The 8,245-nt window shown below is 44.5% G+C and overlaps 1 long non-coding RNA gene across 1 annotated transcript; it reads right to left on the bottom strand.

The window, feature by feature from the left end:
* Positions 1-4,273: 4,273 nt before the first annotated feature.
* On the bottom strand, positions 4,274-7,678 carry LOC142813927 (uncharacterized). Its single transcript, XR_012894738.1, has 3 exons — positions 7,536-7,678; positions 5,716-5,917; positions 4,274-4,908 (listed from the first exon to the last, which is right to left on the bottom strand). It is a non-coding gene; the product is annotated as an uncharacterized LOC142813927 (long non-coding RNA).
* Positions 7,679-8,245: the final 567 nt, after the last annotated feature.

Below are 8,245 nucleotides of genomic sequence, written 5' to 3'. Positions count from 1 at the left end.
TTGTGGCATGAAATATTAGCTCTCATGAGTGGGCGCAGGGTTAATTATTATGACGTGGGGGGCGGGGGCAATGTTCGTCGAAGGACTCCCCTCTCTATTATGTTAATGAATGGGGCCACCTTGGGGCTCTCCCCCCCTCTCTATTATGCCAATGTGCGGAGCTGATTTCATGCCCTCATTTTATGTGACTAGAAAAGCTGCCGCCTCTTTCCCTCGTCACCCGCCTGCCCCTGTGCGCACACCTATAATAGCTATGAAAATTGTGCAAGATGACGAATGTCGTCAAGCACACACCGCAACCAAGTTATCCAAGTACCACAATGCCGTTAAACTGTAAAGCTTTAACATACATTGCGCTTAATTCAGTGGACTAACAAGTACTTATTGCTGGGCTATAAATAATTTATGAGGGAAAATTTTACACGCCTAAACACCACAAGAACAACCAAGTGAAGAGCAGTTTTTAAACAAATCAGTTTCAAGTGCTGTTCTTTCTTTGGGCTTCTTGGTTCTTTTCGTACTGTTTAGAAGTATAGATTTTTCCCTCAATGGAAACTGATGTCTTGTTTCAACGAGTTTTGCTGATCGAGCGCATTCATATATTTTGATGTCCACCTATCTTTTTTTGATCTCTGTGCATGCTTTACGTAGGAGGTATTGTCCATGATACCGATGGCCATGTGCAAAAAAATGCATAAAATGAGCTCTTACGTTTGATGGCATTCAAGCCATTCGTAATTTTAAGGAGTGCAAGTGCCGAAGGCAAGCATATTTTGCAGCAGAAGGAGGCGCATTCTGCAGAGACAAATGAAAAGTCACCGTTGCTCCAAATCTGACAAAATTATGTTCAGTCACTGAAAATTTCAAATAGTAGCCAATTTGACTTCTAATTATCAGCGGCCGCAGCAATGCTGCAGTGCTTGTTTCATGTCGGAATGAACCAAATATATCGTAGATATATCTGGTAGACGCAACCCATGTATATTTACTTTTGTGCTTCAAACAAGTATATCTTGTTTCATAGGAGGGTGGAAACCGCAGCGGAACGAAGAATGTGGAGGCAGATTTGAGCACGGTTTAATTCATGCAAGCGCGTAGTAGAACGAGGCCTGGTGGCTGCATGACTGGTTTTACCAATAAACTCGTGATAGTCGAGCCACTACTATCGCTCCAGTGGCATGCAGTGGTAGCATACGGTTCCTCCGCTTTTATTTAGAGGGCGCACTTGCATCCTTAAACAATAGTTAAATACGGGCTTCGTATCGCTAAGGTTGACGGCGTTGTCTTGACGCGTAGCTCCTTTCCTGTGCTGACATCTCTGATGAAGGAGCGGGCGCTGGAGGGCCAGCCTCCACGGTCTCCGGCTGTTCTGAGACATAGACTAGTCACCAGTTCGGCTTTGAGGGAGGGCCAAAAACTTCTCCACCAAGTTTGGGTCAGATTCACGTTGTGTCTTCACAGGGACCATGACGACTAGCAGCTGGTCATGACGTCGGCGCCATATGAACTTGCCCCGGGGGGTAGTTACCACGACTTTATGAGAGACTGGTCGAGTCTTGTTCAGCACGGTTCTACAAACTCGCCTTGGTGAGCCCCTGTAATATTTAACTAGAACACTTTCAATAATACAAGAAACAGTTTCTGTCACTTTTCCGCTACTAAATTTGAATGAACTAACTGCGTGTTACCTTTACCTCCACTTTAGGCTTCGTTTGGCTAGCGTGGTGCGCAACCTCTATCCATTAACAGGATTCAAGTGGAGCTTTTTCTGTCATAGCATGAGGCGTATTTTGGCACGCCAATAAAAACTTGAAAAATATTTCTTCTACAGACTCATCGGGAGGTGAATCGCGCAGAGCAGACTTCAAAGTTTGCATGAAACACTCCGCCAGGCCATGTTTGCTTGGATGGTAAGGAGCGCTAACAAAATTTCTGGCCCTGGCCACCCGCATAAACGCCTTGAACTCTTGAAACAATACTTATCCGACACCACTATATCTAACCTTAAAGTCTCCAGAAAAGTAGCCTCAGTATGCTACTCTACCTTCAAAGGAACGTCATGTACAAGAACTGAAATATTTATCGGCTTTAGAGGGCACGCAATTTTTTTTCAAGCTAACAGAAGCTTGAACGGGACGCATTATATTTATCACGTTTTGACGGGATCCCTTCATTGTTTTCTGCTTGTTAGATTGACACCCTCTTTAAATGTGTTCTTTCTGATCACATTTGAAACAGATGGCCGCGATGTGCGGGCAGTCTGCTAGCATGCTTTGCAGACTCGCATTGGTAGCAATTCCCCGGCATCTGGGTTGGTGGTGTCATCTGGGTTACTGCTAGTTCTTATAGTATTAAGGTATAGTATTATAGTATTATGCGATGTAAGAAGGTATAACATGGATAGAATTGAACACGCTCTGAAAAACGGAGGAAGCGTCAGAGCAGTGTAGAGGAAACTTGGGATAGGCAAAAATCGGATGTATGCACTAAGGAACAAAGAAGGCAAAACAACTACCAATATGGACAGGGTAGTTAATATAGCGGAGGAGTTTTACAACAGAGATGTGTACAGTAGCCGGGACAACCGTGAAAGTATCAGCTGACGGCTATTTCGGTGCGGTAAACTACTTGAGTAGACTGTACGTCTTTCGTCCCATGAGTCCCAAAACGCCTGTACCTTGTTATCCTTGGGAATACGGTTGACCTGAAGGAATGACAAGCGTTCCTTGTACGACGGTCAGTCGCTTGTAGACTTGTAAAAAGCCTCGATGTGTTCTAATCGACCCCCATCTTGCGTCTTTGGCCTTCGCCGCTGCCGGACCGTTCATCGCAATGTCAGCTTGCCGAATGACTGGTGAGTTTCTTTCCTTGTCGCCGACGTATTGTTTTGTCAGAGGGTAAAAACCGGAAGACAGAATGCTGAAGCAGAACTGGGTGTAGTTTATTCCAAGCAAGTGAGCAGTAGAATACGGCCCCCTGGTGAATGCAAGACTGGGTTTAAATAGCAAACGAAACGCTGCTATCGCTCTAGCGGCGATGATAACACAACACTTTACGCTTAGTCCAAAATCAACCTTCATTATTTCACAAGCCTTGCGTTTTCTTAAAGAACACGTTAGGTTTCGTAGCAAAATAATTATAACACTGACTCTCAACCTCAAATAAAGCTTTGATGCATTAGTGAATACAGTGGGTACTTTGGGCACAAATAACGTTTTCTAGGTGCGACAGTTGCATTTTATATGAAGGCCAAAATGCTTGTGGCCAGTGTACTTAGATTTAGGTGCACATTAAACAACACCAGGTGGTCAAAATTTTAGGAGCCTTCCAATACAATGTGCCATAATCACCCCCTCAGTATCGTAGCAATATCATTGTTTGGAACATTATACCTAATCAATAATTAACACATCATTTTGTTCATGTGGTACAGAATGTAATATCCATAACTTCTCGCTCGCTCTCCTTGTCAACACAGCAATTTGGCACTTGTGACGTATAACACGATAATCATAATCTTTTTGCTAACTGTCCATGTCAACAAAACATTTTTACACTTGTAACCAAAACATGATAACTATAACTCATAGCTGGCATTGCTCGAGACAGGAATCATTCATAATAAACAAATATGAATAGGCAAGAACAAGAACACATTGATAAAAGAGCAGAAACATATTGATAACAAATAAAGAGAGAAAATTAGGAATTAGACGAAATTAGGAAGTGGGTAAACGAAAAAAAGGCAACATTTTCACGATGTGAATGATGGTGAGGTATGCGAAGCCTTGGAGGCTATGATTGATGCCGTTAATCCACGGAAAAGTTCGTCCGACCAAAACCATCATTCAAACACGTGAGGTACGGTGAAGAAAACCGTTATTGAGATGTCGAGTTACCTTTATATATTGTGCACTTTAGGTCGGAGAAGTGCACAGCTAGGGGTTCGAGTACCGGTTTAAGGGGAATGTTAGCAAATACGATGTCTACGCACCAACCCCGCGCGGTAGTAGGTGCAAGGTGGTCTAATGAGATCAGCCTTCCGCGCCCACTGCTTCGCTTCATCCATACCCCACCAACGATCCAAAATGTACGGCGACAATACAGAGACAGAGAGGCACTTGTTCCACGCACACTCAGGCAAAGTGCACGCAGCAGCCAATCAGAGAGTAGTGGCAGAGTAACGGCATCTAGGAAATGAGACGAGAAATGGTCATCTATTATACTGTTAGGGAGCTACTTCCGGTTACGCATGACACGTGACAATGTTAGACTAAGAGAAGCTTCACCCCTAAAACAAAACTATGGACAATGACAAGAAGTGGTCTCAAACCTTCAGGTCTCACTGAGACAGCAATAAAACACGCCATCAAGCACTATTAACATAAGGTAAGACAAAACAATGAACATGATTCTGAACACGTGACACGTACCTTAACTAAGAAATGTGGATCTCGCTGATGAGCGTATAACGTAAAAGCTCACGGCCGGGATATATCATCAAATCACAGCTGCCTGACCCTATAGTGCTTACAGTACTCGTCTGGTGACAAAAAAAGCACATATTTGAGCCTGTGGTATTTCTATAGATGAGGAATGACAGACGCCAATGTACCGATGTTCCACTGCACAATAAACAACCCTGGGTGCTCGATATTTGTGAAACCCTCTATTCCATGACATACAGGCGTACATGACGTGCTCTAAGGATCTCGCGTCTAGCCACTATAAACAACAAGAGAAGTTCCGCACGTACAGAGGATCACTACTCTTGAACGTCGACTTTGGCTGTCTCGTACACCTTCCGTCTTTGACGTCAGGCTAGGTGCTGGATGAGGTGGAATGGAAGCGCATTCCCAGCATGAGTCCTGGTGGCGCTCTACCGGTTTCCGTGTGCGGCATAGAGTGCTGCATCAATAAAAATAGTAGGACATATTTCGCACGCCACTGTGTTATGGCTTTGCTTTCGAAGCGCATGCTTTAGCTCACGAACCATGCGCTCGGCCATTTTGTTGCTTGCGCGATGGTATGGCGCTGTGTACATGTAGCGGACACCGTTTCGCTTCTAGAAAAACTGTGCTTATTGGCTTGAAAACGCCGCACCAATAACCGAAAGGACCAACTACGGTAATTCGTACGAAGCAAAGATTCTGCGCTGTTTATTGATCCCCACTGACGAGTGAAACTATGATAAAATTTCTATCACATCCCAATTGCATGACAAGAAAGGACACACCTAGAATTGGCCCTGCAAAATCTAACCAAATTTTACACCGCGGTCGTTCGGGCTTTGTCCAGAGATAAACAGGAAGCTTAGGTGCGATTTGCCAGTTTGTTTGGCATGGTTTACAATGACGAAGAAAATCTTACAGCTCAGCATCAATCTTCAGCCACCACACAAATGATCTGTCCAGAGTTTTTACGGCCGTAATGACGGGATGATTGCATGCAGACTGCAGAAAACTTTTTTGGAGGTAATCTGGCAGTATCTTTGTTTTATTCATTTATTTATTTACACACACTGCAGCACTAATTCCGCTATGGCAGGAGTGGGTATAAAAAATGCACAAAAATATAACTAATAACAATGAGAATAACGTAAACAGGTGACGTAACAACGTCGTGTGAACATTAAGGAAAAAATATCAGAACATGAAAAAAACGTGTTGCTACGAAAGAGGCAGTCGCGGTTAGTGACAACTCTTTGTGCCTCACTTGATAGGTGGCATACTCTGAGGGCACACACTTTTCTGTCCAGCCAGCCTTGACCCATTTCTTCACCTGGGACAGACAAGAATCGCCTTGAGTGGCTGATGCGACGTCTTCTGCACTCACAGGTTCGTATTCGACTGCTTCCAACATAAGGACGTCGCATAAGTATGGCTCGATGTGTGGCCGGCCTCCGGGTATTGGCAGCCTGCTAAAACAGTCAGCCTTTCCGTGATCTTGCGTATTTCTATACTTCAATTTCTATTCCTAAGTAGAAAACACCAAAGAACAGCGCAACAATCGTGGTGGCATATAACTGCCGGGATGTGCTTATCTCGTATAAAGATGCTTAGGAGTGGCTTATGATCGCTAAAAATGAGGCAATACCGGCCACAGAGTTACAGTCACGCATGATATAGGTTATCGTTCGAGTGTTGACCTGCCTAACGTGCTGGGGCCCTAGCGGCACGTTTAGAAACCATAAAAATCATTATTGTGCATTCTTTTGTCCTTCATTGGCTGTTCTATGCTACCATTGCCACCCACAACAAACTATGCACCATTTTTCTTAATTTTTGCCCTCTGTTCGTTGCGCTCAAGTGTATTCTTCGTGGGCTCTTCTCTCCACTGGTGAGAACAGAATTGCTGGGAAATATGCGTTAACGCTGATGTTTGGTACTTTTTCGTTCATTCAGCTCACTGAGAAGGGAATGATCGCAGCTTAAGGAACAGTAAAAGGAGGGTGTAAAGCTTGCATGACACTACCCCTCTCCTTGAAAAAGTATTTTGGGAGATGGCACGGTTGGAGTCGATGCTCGGGCAATAACCTTCATATAACGTGTGACCGTATTTGTGAAAATGATGTATGCCGTACACAATAGCCAATGTTTCGCAGTCAGTCTGGGCGTAGTAACACTCTGTTTTAGTGCGTGATCTTGACACATAAGCAACTGGACGCTCAAGCGCTTCAGCATCTCTTTCAGCCAATACAGCTCCTATGCCGATTGGGGAGGCTTCACAAGGCATAATTAATGGTGCATCAACACTTAAGTGCACTTTGACTATGACGTCACCAGTTTCTTTAGTCTTTCGAAAGATCGCTGCTGCTCTTCAACACTTACGCGTACTGTCATTGTCCAGGGGTTCGTACAACACTTTAGCGACATCGGAAAGACCTTTTAGGAAACTATTGTACAAGTTCACTATACCTAAAAAGGCTGAAAGCTCAGAAGTGTTGAAGCACGGGCGAGCTGGTCATTCATCAACTTAGCTTGTATTAGCGTGGTACATTTAAAAAGAAAAGATGGCACAGACGTAAACAAAGGTAGGCGCTAAAACAGTCTTTTTTGTTATGTCGTGTAGGTGCTTTATGAATGACCTAGGCTTTGTTTTTGGGCAGGTAGGTGTCCCTTTCATCTATCCAGCGTTTTAAGTACTTCAGGCCTTCTTTAAAAACTGGCACTTGGCACTTCGAATACTCATTTAGGCTTTCGAGAGTCGATTTAATACCTCATTCAGGTCGCTGTGGTTCCTCAGCGATTTCGCTGGCCACCGGAATGTCGTCAAGATAGGCCACGACCTGCGGTACATATCTTCAAGTAATAGATGCATTGTTTGAAATGATCCGAGTGCCACTGACACAGCAAATGGCAAAGGTTGCGCTTTCTACTGGCCCTTTACTGTGTTCAAAGTGAGCACATCCTTTGAAGAATCAACCCCCGCAAGTTATTGGTACGCTTGGTTTTATTAATTTTTGAAAAAGTATGGCCTTTTTCCAGCTTTGCAAAAAGTTTCTTGCTAGCAGGTAAAGGGTATGTGTTTCTTACCGCTTGGTGAACTGTGCTTGGGTAGCCACCGAATAATATCCGGAAACCGTCCTTCTTTCGCACAATCATCACTGGAGTGGCCCGTCCAGATACTGGGTTGGCGGCAGGACACCTTGACGTTCTAGTTTATCCAGCCGGGAAATGACGTCATTCAACAAATAAAAAAAGCAGCATCTAAAAAACTCTGGTTGGGCGTCCTGCTTCAGTTAATTATATGGCGGTGGTAGGGCTGCGTTGAAAACATTCGTTTATTTTATTTATAAGCACTGCTGCACTCTGACTGATAATGTCAAGTCCAGCAACGCTAATGTTCGGAGCCTTGATTGATTAGTGGGGTTTAACGTCCCAAAACCACCATATGATTATGAGAGACGCCGTAGTGGAGGGCTCCGGAAGTTTTGACCACCTGGGGTTCTTTAACGTGCACCCAAAGCTGAGCACACGGGCCTCGACATTTCCGCCTCCATCGGAAATGCAGCCGCCGCAGCCGGGATTTGAACCCGCGACCTGCGGGTCAGCAGCCGAGTACCTTAGCCACTAGACCACCGCGGCGGGGCAACGTTCGGAGCCTTGAACTAGTCATTCCCAAGAAGTGTGCTACATTTGTTCCATACAACAAGTGGCCGCTTGCTCTCCTGCTTTTTAAACCTAACTGGAAGTGTAGCTTTTCCAATGACGTCTAGTGCTTTCTTAGTCGAAATTTGGAGCTC

Source organism: Rhipicephalus microplus, chromosome 4 (assembly GCF_043290135.1).
Source record: "Rhipicephalus microplus isolate Deutch F79 chromosome 4, USDA_Rmic, whole genome shotgun sequence".
NCBI lineage: Eukaryota > Metazoa > Arthropoda > Arachnida > Ixodida > Ixodidae > Rhipicephalus > Rhipicephalus microplus.
This window is presented reverse-complemented; position numbering and strand designations above follow the sequence as displayed.